Source organism: Monodelphis domestica, chromosome 6 (genome assembly GCF_027887165.1).
Source record: "Monodelphis domestica isolate mMonDom1 chromosome 6, mMonDom1.pri, whole genome shotgun sequence".
Taxonomy (NCBI): domain Eukaryota; kingdom Metazoa; phylum Chordata; class Mammalia; order Didelphimorphia; family Didelphidae; genus Monodelphis; species Monodelphis domestica.
In genome coordinates, this window is record NC_077232.1 from 34414266 (window position 1) to 34433981 (window position 19716).

The following is a 19716-nucleotide window of genomic DNA, read 5'->3' on the forward strand; positions in this document are numbered from 1 at the left end:
CTTTGGGTTTATCGTATACTGTCTTGCTGAGGTCGCTTTCCCCCAGTCTATTCCACTGATCTTCCTTTCTGTTTCTTAGCCAGTACCAAATTGTTTTGATGACTGCTGCTTTGTAATATAGTTTTAGGTCAGGGACTGCAAGGCCCCCATCATGTGTGTTTTTTTTCATTATTTCCCTGGATATCCTTGATCTTTTGTTCTTCCAAATGAACTTTGTTATAGTTTTTTCTAAATCAGTGAAGAAGTATTTTGGTAGTTCAATGGGTATGGCACTAAATAGATAAATAAGTTTGGGTAGGATGGTCATTTTTATTATATTGGCTCGTCCTATCCATGAGCAGTTAATGTTTTTCCATTTGTTCAAGTCTAGTTTTAGTTGTGTGGCGAGTGTTTTGTAGTTGTGTTCATATAGTTCCTGTGTTTGTCTTGGGAGATAGATTCCTAGGTATTTTATTTTGTCTAAGGTGATTTTGAATGGGATTTCTCTTTCTAGTTCTTGCTGCTGAGCTGTGTTGGAGATATATAGAAAAGCTGATGATTTATGTGGGTTTATTTTGTATCCTGCAACTTTGCTAAAGTTGTTGATTATTTCAATTAGCTTTTTGGTTGAATCTCTAGGATTCTTTAAGTAGACCATCATGTCATCCGCAAAGAGTGATAACTTGGTCTCCTCCTTGCCTATTTTGATGCCTTCAATTCCTTTATCTTCTCTAATTGCTACTGCTAGTGTTTCTAGTACAATGTCAAATAGTAGAGGTGATAATGGGCATCCTTGTTTCACTCCTGATCTTATTGGGAATGCATCTAGTTTATCCCCATTGCAGATGATATTAGCTGTTGGTTTTAGATATATACTGTTTATTATTTTTAGGAATGACCCTTCTATTCCTATGCTTTCTAGTGTTTTTAATAGGAATGGGTGTTGTATTTTATCAAAGGCTTTTTCTGCATCTATTGAGATAATCATGTGGTTCTTGCTAGTTTGCTTGTTGATGTGGTCAATTATGTGGATGGTTTTCCTAATGTTGAACCAGCCCTGCATCCCTGGTATGAATCCTACTTGATCATGGTGAATGATCCTTCTGATCACTTGCTGGAGTCTTTTTGCTAGTATCCTATTTAAGATTTTTGCATCTATATTCATTAGGGAGATTGGCCTATAGTTTTCTTTCTCTGTTTTTGACCTGCCTGGTTTTGGAATCAGTACCATGTTTGTGTCGTAAAAGGAGTTTGGTAGAACTCCCTCTTTGCTTATTATGTCAAATAGTTTGTGTAGTATTGGGATTAACTGTTCTCTGAATGTTTGATAGAATTCACAGGTGAATCCATCAGGCCCTGGGGATTTTTTCTTAGGAAGTTCTTTGATGGCTTGTTGGATTTCAATTTCTGATATGGGATTATTTAGGAATTCTATTTCCTCTTCTGTTAGTCTAGGCAGTTTGTATTTTTGTATATATTCATCCATTTCTCCTAAATTGGTGTATTTATTGCCATATAATTGGGCAAAGTAATTTCTAATGATTGCCTTAATTTCCTCTTCATCAGAGGTGCTGTCCCCCTTTTCATCTTTAATGCTGTGAATTTGCTTTTCTTCCTTCCTTTTTTTAATTAGATTGACCAGTACCTTGTCTATTTTGTTTGTTTTTTCAAAGTACCAGCTTCTTGTCTCATTTATTAAATCAATAGTTCTATCACTTTCGATTTTATTAATTTCTCCCTTAATTTTTAGGATTTCTAATTTGGTTTTCTGCTGGGGGTTTTTAATTTGATCGCTTTCCAGTTTTTTCATTTGCATTTCCAATTGATTGATCTCTGCTCTCCCTTGTTTGTTAATATAAGCATTCAGGGATATGAATTTACCTCTGATTACTGCTTTGGCTGCATCCCAAAAGGTTTGAAAGGATGTTTCGCCATTGTCATTTTCCTTGATGAAATTATTAATTGTTTCTATGATTTCTTCTTTAACTAAACGGTTTTGGAGTATCATATTGTTTAATTTCCAATTGGTTTTAGATTTGGTTTTCCATGTACCATTACTAATCATTATTTTTATTGCCTTGTGATCTGAGAAGGCTGCATTCATTATTTCTGCTTTTCTGCATTTGTGTGCTATGTTTCTGTGACCTAATGTATGGTCAATTTTTGTGAATGTGCCATGTGGTGCTGAGAAGAAGGTGTATTCCTCTTTATCCCTATTTATTTTTCTCCATATGTCTATTAATTCTAATTTTTCTAAGATTTCATTCACTTCTTTTACCTCTTTCTTATTTATTTTTTGATTTGATTTATCTAAATTTGATAATGGTTGGTTTAAGTCTCCCACTAGTATGGTTTTATTGTCTATTTCTTCCTTCAATTCTCCTAGTTTCTCCATTAGAAATTTGGGTGCTATATTATTTGGTGCATACATATTGATTAATGATATTTCCTCATTGTCTATAGTCCCTTTTAACAAAATATAATTACCTTCCCTATCCCTTTTGATCAGGTCTATTTTTGCATTGGCTTTATCGGATATCATGATTACCACTCCTGCCTTCTTTCTATCAGTTGAAGCCCAGAAGGTCTTACTCCATCCTTTAATTCTGACCTTGTGGGTGTCAACCTGCCTCATGTGTGTTTCTTGAAGACAACATATGGTAGGGTTTTGGATTCTAATCCATTCTGCTATTCGTCTACGTTTTATGGGTGAGTTCATCCCATTCACGTTCAAAGTTATGATTGTCATTTGTGGACTCCCTGGCATTTTGATTGCCTTCCCTAATTCTAACCTATACTTCTTCGGCTCTACCTTTTAGTCCAGTGATTTACTTTGAAACAGTCCCCCTTGTCCCCTCCCTTGATGTTTCCCTTTTTAGTCCCTCCCTTTTTGTTCCCTCCCCTTCCCCCCTCTCTTTCCCTCCCTTTTTGTTCTCCCTCTCCCCCTCCCCCCCTTGGTTTTCCCTTCTCCTTACCCTTGTTGGGTAAGATAGAATTCAAGATCCCAATGGATCTGGATGTTTTTCCCTCTCAGAGTTGATTTCCCTGAGATTGAGGTTTAAGTAAATCCCCCCCCCCTCTCTTCCTCTCCTTCTTATAGGAGTTTTCTTCCCCTCCCCTTCCCATATGAATCTTTGTGTGAGAATGATTATTCTATTTGGTCTTTCTTTACCCCCTATTTATACATTACATTTTCCCCACATATTAGTATACATAGGTTGATATAAATGTAGTCCTTATAGAAGAGAGTTTGAGTAAAAGAAGAAGATAACATTTTCCCCTTTCCTTAATATTTACCTTTTCAGGTATTCCTTGCTCTTTGATTTTCGGTATCAAACTTTCCACAGAGCTCTGGTCTTTTCTTTGCAAAAAGTTGGAAGTCTTCTATTTTGTTGAATGCCCATACTTTCCCTTGGAAGTATATAGTCAGTTTTGCTGGGTAGCTGATTCTTGGTTGGAGACCCAGCTCTCTTGCCTTTCTGAAGATCATGTTCCATGCCTTACGATCATTCAGAGTAGAACTTGCAAGGTCTTGTGTGACCCTGATTGGCATTCCTTTATATCTAAATTGTCTTTTTCTGGCTTCCTGTAGGATTTTTTCTTTTGTTTGATAGCTTTGGAATTTGGCAATTACATTCCTGGGAGTTGTCTTTTGGGGGTTTAGTGTAGAAGGTGTTCTGTGAGCTCTGTCAGTGGCTGTATTGCCCCCTTGTTCTAGAATCTCTGGGCAATTTTCTTTGATTATATCTTGTATCACCATGTCCAGTTTGGTGTTTATTTCTGGCTTTTCTGGGAGTCCAATTATTCTTAAATTATCCCTTCTCCCCCTATTTTCCAGATCTATCACCTTGTCGGTGAGATATTTTATGTTCTCTTCTAATTTCTTGGTATTTTGGCTTTGCTTTATTAATTCTTGCTCTTTTACACGATCGTTGTCTTCCAGCTGCCTGATTCTGGCCTTTAAAGCCTGGTTTTCCTTTTCAGTTTCATCATACTGGTTTTGTAGATGCGTGAATTTCTTTTGCATTATTTCCAACTTTTCCTCCCAGAAGGCTTCCATCTTTTTGGTCATTTCTGATTCAAATTCTTCATAGGTTTGTGGAGAGTTTCCATTTCCTTTGGAAGGTTTTGGAGCATTTTCTTTTATATTATCTTCTATCTGCTCTGTATTTTGTATTTTGGCTCCATAGAATGTGTCCAAAGTCGCCCCTTTCTTCTTATTTTTCTTGGTATTTTGGGGCTTCTGTGCTTCTGTGGAGTTTTCCATCTCTGAATGTGGAGGATTGGCTTTTCTTGTCTCTGTCTGGTGTTCAGAGGCTTTAGTCCTGGGCAGATGGTTCTATGACTTTCCCTGGGTTAAACTGAATATGCCTCACTGGAACTGGAATGGAAGGGTCGGACCACGTTGCTTTCAGGAAGTTGCCTTCAGAATCGCTGGCCGTGAGGCTGTTTCGTCAGCCTGCGGGGGGATGGGCTGCAGCTAACCCAAGCTCCGAGAGCAAGGACTTTCACTGAGACTTGGATAGCAGGATCCAGCCCGTGAGGCTGTCTTGCCCGCCCTGAGGGTTGCTGTTGTTTCGACCAGCTCTCTGCAGCGGAAGCCCCAGGCAGTAACTTTCACCAGGACTGTAGAAGGCCCTGAGGGTTCTGCTCTCTGAGCCCAGCCGGCAGGGCTGCGGCTTCCGGGAGCCTTGGACTCTGCGCTCCTACCCCTGAGGTCCGAGTGATCTCGGGGTCTGGCTTTTGAGGGGAGCCGTACCTTTTGAACCGGGTCCAGGTCCAGGAGGAGGGTTCCCAGGGTCTGTGCTGTTGATCGTTTTGAATTTCGGCGCCTTAGGAGCTTATCGTTTGAGATCGGTCGGGAAGGTTTTTCCGGAGATCTGAACTTGAGCTTTCTCTAAGCCGCCATCTTAACCGGAAGTCCAGGAAACATACTCTTCAAGGCAATTCTGTACCTTCTCTCTAACATAGAGTGCTGACCAGAACACAGAGACTTAAAATAGTTTCTTATAGTATCACAGCCAGTGTGAGTGAAAAACAAGACTGAAAACTTGATTTTCCTGGATCTCAAGATAGTTGAAAGAGAAAGAAAGAAAAAGGAAGACTGGAAGGAGAAAGGAGAGAGAGAAAAAGAGAAAGAAAGAGACAGACAGACAGACAGAGAGACACAGAGAGAGAGAAAGGGAGAGGGAGAGACAGAGATAGAGAGAGGAAGATGGAGAGAGACAGAGAGACATAGAGAGACAGAGAGAAGGAAAGAAAGAGAAAGAGAGAGAGAGACAAAGAGGACATACATAGATATTGAGTGTAAACATAGCATAATGGGTAGTGAATTGTCATTCTCATAAGGAAGAGTTTCAAGGCAGACTTTAATACATAATGACTTTGTGATGAGTAATAAAATCTCACTATATGAAAATATAAGGGTCAAAGTAAGTGATGATCTGCTTTGCTATAAGGAATTTCCTTCACCAGAGCTTCCTATGCTCAATAAAATCATAGAAGGCTAGTCCAATGGATAAACAGATGGACAAATGAATGAATGAATGAATGAAATTTCAATATGAAATAGACAGGTTGGACAGCACATAGACTGTGAAGGCCAGGAAGACCTGAACTCAAATCTTACTCTTAACTAATATAATGACTGTTATATAAGAGATAAGTAGCTTCTAGGCCACTCTTCACAACTATAATTTTTAGAGAAAGTGTCACCTACATTGATAATATAAATTCTCCCTCTCCCCCACATGCATCCACTGGGAATTATTTTCCATATACTGATGAAATCTTAGCTCTAGTGCTTTTCTCTCTCCTAGTATGGAAATTCCTTTCATCCACTCAGACTGACATCTCATCTACAAGTCACTTCTGGCTCTGAGAGATTATCTAAAATTATAGTTAGTAACTGGCAGAGGCCAAATATAAAGCCTTCGACCTGAGAGTTTGGAATCCTGGCTCTGGTGCTAATTATCTGGGTTCAATGTCATTTTATACTTCGGCTAGTTGACTTGTACTATCCCTTCTAGGACTTACATTTGGTAGCTCTACTTTTGTCTTTAAAATGAGTGTGTATATTTTATTATCATTAACTGAGTAAATATATGAAGAATATTCTTAGAATTAATGATGATGATAATAAAACAATTACTCATGTCCGCAGCTGCTTTCTAGGCTTTCTCCCTTACTTCCAGGATGCTCTGGAAATAGTATGGATGCCCTGGTTTTCTCTCATCCCTTTTCTTAATGTTTTGAGATTCACTTTACTCATGTTAAATTTGTTTTCACACTCAGCCTCCAACTACACAGAAAATTGCATATATATATATGTGTATATATATATATTGCTTTGCTGATTATGATATAATTCAGAAGTAAAATGCAATGAATATTTTCTCATTTTGTAATTCTCATTCTGAACCTATTGACTCAATGAGCATTTGAATAGAAACCTCTAGATTCACATAATATCTCAATTAGAATGCCTTCAACAGTATATACAAATTGTGACCTAAGCGTTTCTTGGTGTCTTTTAATGCTAAGGAACACATTTTTCCTCAACTAAACCCCCCCCCCAATAGACAGTTGAAATATACTTATTGGTTATTGTTTCATTTGTCTTCTAGGTGCTTTCTAAGTCCGTCAACTAATATTTATTGAGTCTATGATGCACTGAGCTTTAGAACTGTCAACTTGGAAAAACTCAGAACCACTATAGTCAGCAAAACCCAATCTTTAATCAGGAAAGAGATAGGTCCAGGCTCTCTACACGGAGCCAAGTGCCAAATACTACAGAGTCAGAACCCTGGGCTCTGGGGCTCTGGGGACAATATCTCTGAGAGGATCACCAACTGAGATGATTCTCCCCAGAACAATAGAACTTGGGGAATTATATACCTTTTGGGGAACTGAGGACAGAGAAGTGTGACTGATTGGCTTTACAATGGCTACAAAGAAATGAGAAGTCTGATTAAGGATCATCAGGGAGAGACTGATGCTTTACAAAGGACAGTAGAGAAGGAGTCCAACCAAGGACTGGGCTTCCTGGGAGAGGACTTTGATACAATGGTAAAAACTACTAAGAAAAAAAGGATACTTAACAAACCTGAGGTTTATACCCTCAAACTAAATAAACTGGGGACTTCTAAATTTCCATGTTGATAGTTAGGAAATCTTTGAGATCAAATTTGAACCCAGGTCTTCCTGACTCCAGCCTAGCACTCCTCCACTATGCTACCTCAACTGCCCCACATCATAAACATTTGCTTATTGATGATTGATTGTGTTAACATGGAACCTAGAAACCCCAAACTTGTAGTCTAGTAATATCTGATGAAAGCACCATTTTAGAACTAGCTTGTAAGTTGAAGACTCAAAGCTTGTACTTGTTCCTGGTTCCTGTGATAATCTACCCTGAAAGGAATCTGAGACTAGCAGTTTCAGACTGAATAATGAACCCTAAGGTAAAAGACAAAGCACTTCAGGTGGGGGCTAAGCCCAAGCCAAATGGCTCTTCTTGTCTCTAGAAGCCCTTCCCACTGTATCATACTCTTCTTCTGAGGGAATTTAGGGTTACTGCTTTCCAGGCTGAGAGGCTCTGCCTACTGCTCTAGAGTCACTCAGCTTGGGTTTAGCCCCCACCTGAAGATGATTATGTTTCACCTTAGGGTCCATTATTCAGTCTGAAACTGCTAGCCTCAGATTCCCTTCAGGGTGGATTCTCACAGGAACAAGGACAAGGTTTGGGGGTCTCCAACTTACAAGCTATTCCTAAAACTGGGGTTCATCAGACCTTTTTAGGCTCCAAGTTTGGAGTTTCTAGGTTCCATGCTGACAATTGAACAACATCTAAATCATTAGTAGTGTAGGATTTTGATACCATAGTAGGGATACCTGAATGTGCCTTCTGGGAGAAATTAGGAAGCAGACAATATAGGAATTAAATTTACTTTTCTTCTCATGGCCAACCATCTGATTAATAACTTGCCTACAAAATCTCTGTCCTGCCACGGGAGCTCTTTGCCTGTGGGAAACTATATTAAATATTCTTCTTAATTCTCAGCTTTTCCTTCTCTTGGACTGGGTGACTTTCCCTATTCCTTTAAGTTCTAACATCTCATCATTCTCTGAACGTTCCCCACCTTTTAAATAGTGTGTTGTTTCCAAGTGCTCAGTGGGAAAGAGATTTGCTGGCTGTTCTTAAGTGAGAGGGCAGAATCTGTCCCAGGTAGAAATTCCTATTTCATGCAATTTTTCCCTGGTACCCTTCGATATGATATTAAAAGGTCTTCAACCAGCTTAGAAAGAGGCACTTTTAGAGACTGAACTTAAACACGATGGCTGTTTATAAAGAAAAATGGGGCTTCAACAGCTGTTGTGAGCTCCCTTCTGAAAACAAGGCTCTCAAAATAGCCCCAAACAGCCTTTAGACAGAATCAGATCTCTTCCATGCTGTTTAAACCCATTCTTGACTTTGATGGGGCCAAAGTGTTCTCAAGACTTAGAAGCCTTTCTCTCTGGAAATGCCCTTTGTTTTCGTTTGAAAGGAAGTTTAATTACAAAGGAAAGCTTGAGTTTTCCCTGGGGAATGGCTTTAAAAAAATTAAGCGTAATAGTCTTTTTATGTAGTAATTCTTTTATAAATACAGAATGCTGGTGTTTGGGAACTCACTGGTATTTATTGAAATGTGCCAGCTCCCTGTGGGGTATTTGGGATATCTATTTGTGAAGCAAGATTGATATATTCATGAGAGTTGACATCTGGTACAATTGAATATTTACAGTTCAGTCCTGGTGGAATTGTTTTTGAGAGATGCTGCTGAGGTTGAATTACCCTTGATTTTAGACATAATTGAAATGGACATAGCATGTTGTAAAAAGGTTTCCCCCGAACTTGATCTTTGACTTTTTTTTTTGATAGTTCACCAAGAATCACAAAGAAATGTAGTTGGATAATGCAGAGTAGATCTAATTCACTTTGATTCTCCCCTGAATTCTCTCTGATCTTTTATAACCAAGGTACTTAAGGACCCCAAAAAGTCACTGAAAATTTGACATACCAACATGCACTTTCTCCCATGATTATAATTGGTGAAGAATGTCCACTCGTTTCTCATCTGTTTTTGTACTTATTTCATGACAAAGGGTCGTAACACCTTTATTATCTCAATCTCTGAAGGGAGAAGAAAATAATTAATATGCTTTTGAATGATTGAAGGAGACTGGCATAAAAATGTGGCTATTTGTAATTTGGATACATTATGAGCCCTTCTAAGAGGAAATGTGGCAAATGTCATGAGCCACCTAAGACTATTACTCGCTCTCTCTATGTAAAGATAAATATTTTTGTCATAGGATAATAACATCCTTTAATAGGGAGTGTCTCCCCTTCTCCTATTATGGAGAACTAAATTCTTGCTATCAGACTTGTAATTACTTGCTAGTCCTTCCTTAGAGCATTTGAAATAGATATGTCAGAAAGGTGGTGCTTGTTCAAAGAACTTGATGGAGGGAATTGGACCTTGTAGAAACATAGTAATGAAGTAAAAATAAGACATTAAGTAATAATGAGCCATATATTCTTTTCCTCTGAATAATGTTTGATATTGTTTATGTGAAGAGAAATGTAATCCTTGAAGACTATTTGATTTGAATTTGATTATTTCTCTGGGTAATGACCCCTTTAAAGTCAATTTGAGGAAAAATCCAGGGATATTCTTACATGTCCATTTCCTTTTTTCTTCTTCCATTCTCATTCCCCTTCATTCTCTATACAGTCCCTTGTATCCTCTTGGAAAAAAAATTCTAAGTTATTTAGTATTTATTTTACTATATTAATATTTAGGTCCTCCCTTTCCCCAGGTCAAACATAATTTCCTTGAAGTGACAAACTGATTCATTTTTTTCTCTGTGTCTTTAGTATTTACCACAATTCTATTTATATAGGAAGTAGGAACTTAATAAAGGTTTATCAAATTAAATAATAGCAGTGGTGGCTATCAAATGGAATTTGTGACAGTAGAATGCAATGAATTGTAATGTACTTGAACAGCCTTGAACAGCGCCTCCTGATGTTGGTCTTAGCATTTCCAACTTTTGGCATAGTTTTTTGAAGATAGCAGTTTTTTAGTAAATATTTAAAAAATGGAATATTCTTCAAATGCTTAATAAATACAAGGGAAATGAATTTAAATGAAAATAATTACAGAATTCTAGAATCTAAAGAATGTTCAGAAACTTTTCCACTGTGCAATGAGAGAAGAGATGTTGCCATTGGCTTTTTGATTATTAATGCTCATGCTGACTCTACCACTTGCTACTAATCTCCACTTCTACTTAAGACATACATTTAGACTATATATGTGAGGTATTATAATGGATGAGAGAGAATAGAGGAATCATCTGTTATTAGCCTAGATCTAGTGATAGAATGCTAAATAGAGCACTGGATCTAGATTCAGGAAGACCCAACAACATTAGTTCAAATTTGACCTCAGACATTTACAGGCTATGCGATCATGATCATGCGGTTAACCCTTCTTTCCTCATTTCCTCCTCTATAAAATGAGATGGAGATCGAAATGGCAAACCACTCTAGTGTCTTTGTGAGGAAAACCTCAGTTGGATGTGACATGAAAACCTCGTGATATGTTGGATGTGACTTAAATGAACAACAAACTTTTCTAGGCAATGTCTTTGGAATGATGCTAATCTCTGATAATTTAAGTATTTTTAGTTCCAACTCAGGACTAATGGATACCAGGTGCTTCCTCTCTTGTCCCCAACTACCATTGTATATGGCACCTTCCCTAATTATCTCCCAAAATTATTGGGAGATTTAATAAATTAACCTTTAAGAAGTCTTTTAGCTCATTCAGGAATAGTACAAAAAAGAGAAGGAGGTGCTGGATAGCTTAGTGGATTGAGAGCCAAGCCTAAAGACAAGAGGTCCTAGGTTCAAATCTAGTATTTACATCTGTATTTACATCAACTTTTCTATGTGAGCAAAGAATTTTAAACTGAAGGAATGCTCATTACTTGTGTAATGCCTGAACAAATTTTGGCATATGAGTGTTATAAGGTTGTTATAAGAAATGATGACCAGGGAAGTTTTCAGAAAATCCTAGAAAGACTTAAATGAACTGATTCAAAGAGAAGTAAGCACAACCAGAAGAACATCATATGCAGTCAAAACAGTACTATTAGAATTATCATTTGTCAGTGACTTAACTATTCTGAACAATACAATGATCCAAGACAATTCCAAAGGACCCATGATGAAAAATGATATTCAGTATTCAGAGAGAAAACCGATGACCTCTGAATGCAGATTTAAACATACTTTTTCAAAATTATTTTTTTCCTTTTTTTCCTTGTATATTTTCTTTTGTAACATGGCTTATATAGAAATGTTTTATATGACTTCACATATATAATTAATAGCTAATTGCCAACATTCTCAAGGAGGAGATTCGGGAGGGAGGGAGAGAATTTGAAATGCAAAATTTTAAATGAAAGTTAAAAGTTTTTTTTTTTACATTTAATCAAGAAATAGTCAACAAAGTACATACAAATATATTGAAAAAATACAAGCTCTTTGAGGGCTGACATTTTTTCTTTGCATTTTCCAGCACTTAACACAGGGCTTGATCCTTTGTAGGTGCTTATTATCTTTCATTTTGAATTAAATTCCTGAGTGAATTAAAATATTTCGATAGTCTTTGATCATTTGCACCAATACTGAAGCAGAGAGTTATAACTGGATTTTTACATAATCTTCTTAAGAATAAGATATGAAGAAATAGACAAAGTAGGAAGGAAGGATTTAGATGCAAATACTGTCCCAAAACACTGAAATATTAGAATATCTTACCCGGAAAAGCGAGACTATCTCAAGAAATCTCTAAACTTATGATTGATTTTCATCAGCTTAGTTGATTTGTGTGTTGCCTTACATCTGGGGATAACTGAGTCATAGCAAGATCTCTAAAGCCCATAAATTCTGTCTTTTTTCTTTTGGGAAGAATATCAGTTTAGTAGTCATGAACCTTTCGCCCAGAGGTAGGGCAGTTTTGGAAGGAGGAACAAATTCCTTCCCTCATTCCAATAGGCACAGAACTCATTAATGTCAATCGAGTTAGGGTGGGCAAAACCAAATAATGTGACTAAACATTCAGATAGAAGAATTTCTTCTCTTTTATTGATATGTCATTTTTGGTCTTGTTTGACTCTTCCTGACCCAATTTAGAATTTTCCTGGCAAAGAAACAGCAGTGGTTTGTCATTTCCTTCTCCAGTTCATTTTACAAATGAGGAACTGAAGTAAACAGAGGCAAGTCACTTGCCCAGTGCTTAGCACATAAGTCTTTCATAAATATTTGTTGATTGAATGACTCTTCTTTCTGATTTAACATATATTCATATGATACTTCAGTCCTTTTTTCTTTCCTTTTCCTCTTCATTAAGCGCCTAAGCTTTAACTAGGTAACTGAAGATAACAAATGATTGGGTTCATTCCTTATAATTCATCAGGATCAGAGCAAGAAAAGGAGAATGAAAAGGGACCCTTTGTAGTAGGTGATGTATGGCAACAGCCTGTGCTATTTATCATCCTTCTAAGGAGTTCCAGCTAGAACTAATTACTATAGGTTTCAGGTTAGCCAAATCCCACCCCTCTTCAATAGGCAACTTTCAAGTGAAATGGTATCATTTAATGAAGAGTACTGACCTTCATATCACAGGATCTGAATTCAAATCCTTGCTCTAATATTAAATATCTATGTGACCTTGTGGTACACAGATAGAGATCAGAATAGAGCAGTTGCAAGCACTGAACTCTGCTGCTCATATCTTTACTGGATTAAAGCTTTGTTTAAAAAATGTAATCTTTTGCTTGATTATAACTGTTAATGATTCAGAGCTGGAAGAGACCTTAGAGGTAATATAACTCCAACTCCTTTAATTTAAAGGTGAGGAAATTGAATCTCAGAAAGCAGAAGAGATTTGTCATATATTTCAAACATAGTAAAAATAGATTTGGAATTCAAATCCAGTTCTTCAGATTCCAAATCCAGTGCTCTCTCTAGAATTTACTGCCTTCCATTAGCATTAAAAATGTCAATATGTAAGGAATGAAAGTTACTAAAGGCACATACATTGATAGAGTGAAGTTAATTCTCTTACCAGGAAACTTTGAGTTCAACATGGTATCACAGATACCAAAAAAGACAAAATAAGTGAAAGAAAGAAACCAACCATCATGGTATAGCCACTTCTTAGAATACAAATCAAATTCAGTATGATTTAGTTCTAGAGTAAAGGTGCCTGGCCTTCTTTCAATTTCCCATCCAAGATAAGATGTATTGAGAAACAAAGAAGGTGATTAGGATCAGAGTTTCTAGTGTTTTGTTTTGTTTTTTTAGCTCTGGAGATAATAATATTCTTTCTGTCTCTCTGTCTCTCTCTGTCTCTCTCTGTCTCTGTCTCTCTCTGTCTCTCTGTCTCTCTGTCTCTCTCTCTCTGTCTCTCTCTCTCTCTCTCTCAAAATAAACCCTTACCTTCCATCTTGGAATCAATACTGTGTATTGGTTCCAAGGCAGAAGAGTGGTAAGAGCTAGGCAATGAGGGTTAAATCTAAAAATAGAAAGGGGATTACAATTTTATCTTCACTATCAAGGAAGAGCTAAGTACCTTCATTGTACAATCAAGAGATAGCCAAATCCAATCTTCACAAGAGGCAGGCTAAAAAAGAATTTAAATTACAAATATAGAAGTCTCTCTTTGATCTTAGAATTAATAAAGGACACCTAAAGTCTATTGAGTAGAAAGATGATAAGATCAGACTTTTGGAAAATCATTTTGGTCTAAAATACTTTTGAGAACTATTTGCCCATATCCTTTGACAACTCATCCATTATGGAATGTCTCTCCTCTTGAAAATCTGTATTAGTTCTCTTTAGATCTTGAATTTTTGGTTGAACCATAGCAGAGGCTTTTTTTTTCCTTCTCCAATTGATATCTCTCTTCTTGTTTTCAATGGTTCTCTCCTATAAACCAGTTCTTTTGTTGAAGAAACCTTTATCTGAAGCAAATTCAAGAGTGACTTGACATGCTTTAATCACTGTCAAAAGACAAGATTCTTAGGTTAAATCCTTAAGTAGCCCACAGTCTGTTGTCTCCTCCCTGAATTCCACTTCTGTACTTCTCTGCTTTCACTGCTCATACCTCTCAATTTCTGTCCTTCCTGAGAAGCCCTATGTTGGCACTAGAAGAATGGACTTGATGTGAACTAATAGATATTTTCCATTTTCTTTTTCTAGATTCTTTAAGACTGACAAGCTGAATGAAAGGGATAATGAATAGATAGGGAGCATTTTTTCCTTGAATTTTAACACATAAATGACATTCTTATTCATAAATAATCACTTCTAAAATGGAATAAATAGCATTCAAGCTAATGACTAAATTTCTGTGTTTTCAGACTATCAGTATGTGAAGTGCCAAGCAAAATTACATATTTTAGAAATTCAAAAAGATCAGGATTATGGTCCAACAGCCAAAGGAGAGATGAGATTGTTCAAAGCTTTTATCCTCTGGCCCATTCCTGCATTTATAAGATATTCCAAAGGCAGTGTTTTAGGGTGCATGGAGTGCATGAGGGCTAGATTCCCATAGTACTAATATTCCAATACTGCCTGAGATAATTTATAATTGTGAGTTCCTGTATAAATCATTTATCCTCTTTGTCTACATTATTCTCTATGACATGAGGGGATAGAATCCTCAATTTCTGACCCTTAGAGGTTGTAGTGATGGTTAAACATGGTGACACATGTATATTCACATACCTGTGAATATAAAAATGAATATGTGGTTTATGAGAATTATGCATACCCATGGCCCCAACAATACCAAGACTAGATTGTATCCCAAAGAAATCAAAGATGGCAGGAAAGGATATGCTTGTATGAAAATATTTATAGTAGTTATTTTGTGATGGTAAAGGACTGGAAACAGAATGGATATTCATCAGTTGGGGAATGGCTAACCAATTTGTGGCATCTGATTGTAATGGAATACTATTGGGCCAAATGAAATGATGAAAAAGATAATGACAAAAAACTGGACTTGTATGAAATGATACAAAGGGAAGTGAGTAGAAGCAGGAGAATTTTGTACACAGTAACAGCAGCAAAGTAAAATGATCAATTGTGAATGACTTACTAATCATTAGTAATGGAAGGATCCATCACAACTCCAAGGAACTCATGATGAAAAAGACTGTCCACTACAGTAGAAGAAAGTGACAGATTCTAAATGCAGCTTGAAGAATACTACTCATCATTTTATTTCTTCAATGAATTTTTCTCTAGTTTAAGTTATATGTGTCTTCTTTCACAATATGATGAATATGAAAATAGATTATATGATAGCCCATATATAGCCCCTATCATATCACTTGCTTCCCTGAGGAAGGTGGGGGGACTAGAATGAAGGGGTAGAACATGGATTTCAAAATGTCATAAAAATAATTGTTAACAATTATAGCAACTTATACAAAAAGAAAAAAAAATAAAACCTTCAGATGAGGTCAAGAAGAATTGGACATGACTAGAATGAATGAACAAAAAACAAATTTCAGTATCTCTGAAACTGTCTTTCTTTATCTACAAAATGGGATGATGATGATGGTGATGATGCCTGTTATATCCATCTCACATGGTACTTGTGTCTATATAAAAAAGAACAATTATACATATAAATAAATTAGAAACATAAATATATTTATCAATTAAGATCATTCAATCAACTGACATTTAATAAGCACATATTTTAAGCTAAGCACTACGCTAAGTATTACAGATCAAAATATTAAAACAGCCTCTTCCCTCAAAGGCCTTACATTCTAATGGAGAAGATGACATATACAAATAAGTACACACAAGAGAGATAAAGAGTAGATATGAGTTTAGATGAGTGGAAGAGACCTGGAAATAACTTACTTTAGAATCAGTCATTTGAATTTTTTTTGGAAGAAAGATAAGGATTCTCGGAGGATGAACATTACAGAATGTTGCATGCTATAAAGTACTATATAAAGATTAACTCTCATCAGAATTCCATGACAAGTTAGGGAGAATGTCCTCTGAACTCCTCTTTGAGCACTGTTTAGTTTGTGCAGAGTCCTTTATATAGCAGTTACCTATAAGATACATACTACCTTTCTCCCTCCCTCCCTCCCTCTCTCTCTCTCTCTCTCCCCCTCTCTCTCTCTCTCTCTCTGTCTCTCTCTCTCTCTGTCTCTCTGTCTCTGTCTCTGTCTCTGTCTCTCTCTGTCTCTCTCTGTCTCTCTCTCTGTCTCTCTCTCTCTCTCTCTCTCTCTCCCTCCCTCTCCCATGTTCTCTCCTTCTCTCTCTCCTTTCTCTACCCTTCTGTACCCCCCCCCCCCGGTTCCTGATTGGCACCAGGCGTAATTTGACCTGCAAATATTCTGAAAAGGTTTTAGAAGAGATGTCTTGGACCCTTTGGGAAGAGTATCTGGAATGTTATCAGTATGGATTCTATCATTCTGAAATGCCTCTTCAATGTGCCAGATAACTCCAGTATATTAAGTACTATTTAAGTTCCTTAGGAAGTTATACAGGGACCAAGGTCCCTTTACATTGCCTGGATGTTGTACTTGGTGTCTTTTTGATTTTCAAAGGCTGTACTCTGTTGGGGTGTCTGCATGTAGGAATGTGTCTTCTACTAACTGAGAATCAGTCTAGCTGAGCCAGGAGAATTGTTTTAGTTGAAATGTTTCATTACTAGGTTGATTACAGAACAATGATATTTTAGTTCACATTAATTAGATACCACTGATAATCTAATAAGTAGTTAAAGGACTATATCTGCATTGGTGGGTGTGTACCCAAACCAACTAGAGCATCCTGAGTACTTGGTCTATTTGCATAACTTATTTACACAATGGACAAGTGTGAATGAACTAAATGCTTTAGGGAATTGTGGGGAGCATTTATTAGGCTTGTAATATCTACCAAATGAAAGGAAGAGGTCCCAAGAAATGCATTTAATCACACATATACTCAGACCCTTCCCCTTGGGTACCTCTTTTTACTTGATTACTGTAAAGTGATATATACATGGATATATATGCATGCATTTATATGTATGTGCAAATGCATATGTGCATACATATATAGGTCTATGCATAAACATGTACAATGTACCTTCATCAACTTGTGTGTATGATGATCAAAATAAGAATTTATGTTTCCCTAGCATTTTGAAATTTCCAAAACACTTTGATAAAAGCCCTAAAGAGGCTATTATTTTATATATAGTGAGATCAAAGAAAACAATTGACCATTCTAGTGACAACAGTTATTTTTTTTTAATTTTTTTCACTAGGTTATACCCCCTTCTAGTAGAATATAAGCCTATTGGGGGAAGAGTACTTTCTAATTTTTTTTTAATACCACACACTTAGTAGAGTACTTGGTGCAGAATACTTCTCTACTATTAAAAGCTATTTAATTGATTGATGCTTAAAGTGGCTCTTTCTCTCTTCCTCTTCCTCTCTCCCTATCTTTCATCTTTTTCTTTATTCCTCTCTTTCTTTTTCTCAAACCTCCTGTCTCTTTATTCATGAGAGTCAACGTATTTCAAATGAATATTGCTTTTTTTAGAAGGTGAAGTTTTCCCTCAAACTGTCCTGGTAATATTGACCATTAATCTAATATTAAATGCCTAAAAGACTACAAGGCTATCATTGCAGAAGTGGCCATACCTCCTTCTCCACACCCCCTCCCCAACTTCTTTAACAACACAATGAGTCAACCTCAATCTGTTCAGAGTAATTGCCTTTAACCTGCATAAAGCCAAGCATGGAGCTGGATCTTTGGAAGGTAGATCAAATAGGAAAAGATGAAGCTGGCTCAGAGAAGAGAGTTAATGGTTTCCAGTGGGAATAAGAGTAGATCTTTGCCAAACACGTTTTCTACCTCTGACTTCCAGAAATAAAAGAATGAAATTAGACATCCTTCCCTAAATCTTGAGATATAACATTCTGGTCCATACTAGGTAAGAGTGACTTGGCCTTTGCCCTACAGTACTGAAAATTAAAGAATTCAGACATTTCAGAAGCAAAAAACAAAAAAACAAACTAAAGTAAGAACTAAATTAGAACAGTAGGCTAGATGATGGTAGAAGTTATTTCTTCCCTAGGTATCAGCACTCTAGATCAATTCTTCCCTGGTCTAGTACATTTAGTCTTTTTTTTTTCCCACCAATTGTGCCCTACCCAAGGATTCAACTTAGAGTCAAGAAGAACTAATTTCACATCTGGCCTCAGGCACTACTAGATGTGTAGTTTCAGGCAGGCAAAATAAGCTATATCTGCCTCAATTTCCTCATCAGCAGAATTGGAACACAAATAGCACCTACCTCTCAGTGTTGCTGTCAAGATCAGATGAGATAATATTTATTAAAATATTTCCAAAATAATTCCAAGTGATATTTCTAAAAATTTCACCAAAGATTTCCTAAAACTTTTCAAACTTTAAAATATTATGTAATGTTACCTATTATTGTTGTTTTACCTTGAGGCTCCAGGCAAGATAGCATTTTGTGGAAAGGCTTCCCCAGGATAACTCTCTCTCAACCTCTTTCTTTAATATATCACCCAGGTTCTCTTTAGAGAAAACAAAGTTTAATTTTTAATGATGAAGGTATTTTTAAGGTATTTTATTTTCCCAATTATATGCAATAACAATTTTCAGTTTTCGTTTCTGAAATTATAAGATCCAAATTGTTTCCCTCCCTCCTTCTTTCCCTTCCCTACCCCTCTCAGAGATGGTAAGTTTTTTCATTTGAGTTATACATGTATTATCATGCAAAAATACTTCCATATTGGTCATTATTGTAAGAGAATACTCGTATAAAATCAAAACCCCCAAATAAATCTATAAATAAACTCATCTGAAAGATAGTCTGCTTTGATCTGCACCTGAATCCAACAGTTCTTTCTCTTGAGGTGGAGGGCGTTCTTTGCCATCAGTCCTGCAGACTTGACCCAGATCATCATATTGCTGAGAGTAGCAAAGTCTTTCCCAGATGATCATTGTACAATACTGCTCTTATTACTTACAATGTTCACTTGATTTTGCTTTTTTGTTATTTTGCTTATTAAATATCATGAAGATATTTTCAAAGAAACTTTCGTGAATTGCAAATCCAAATACCAGGAGTTGGTGATAACCCCCTATGTCACTGAAGTTAGAAGAAGGAGGAGGTGGGGAAGTATTCGAGAAATAGAGTTTGTTTCTTATGGGTGAAAGGAGTAATTCAAGAAGGAATGGGTTATTTGTCAAAAGGAAAATAAAATGGGTTTGCTATGTGTTGTGCCTCCTGTGCTGCTTCACAATGTAGGGCAATTTGGGGTTTACAAAGAATATTAAATATTCTTGTTTTAGAATACATCCTCCATGGAAAATAAATGAATCTGAGACATTCAGTTTGGGGTTTTTTGGAAGTGGTATAATAGGGGAAGAACACTATATACCGTTTGCTGTCTTTGACTCTCCCTGTCACCTACCTGAGTTCTACTTCAACGTGCCTTTTGGAAGCTTAGAGACCAATCTGCAGGAGAGTTGGATGTTTGACAACTTTGGAGGGGCTGAGGAAGCTGTCAAAATAAATTGTCTTCATAAAGCACAAGGGAAGCGAAGCTCAGCAAATG

General features: G+C 36.7%; 1 protein-coding gene across 8 annotated transcripts in view; it reads left to right on the forward strand.

Annotated features, from left to right (window-relative positions):
• Positions 1-19716, forward strand: part of LRRC4C (leucine rich repeat containing 4C) — a 1396296-nt gene that overhangs the window by 393194 nt on the left and 983386 nt on the right. The window lies entirely within an intron of this gene.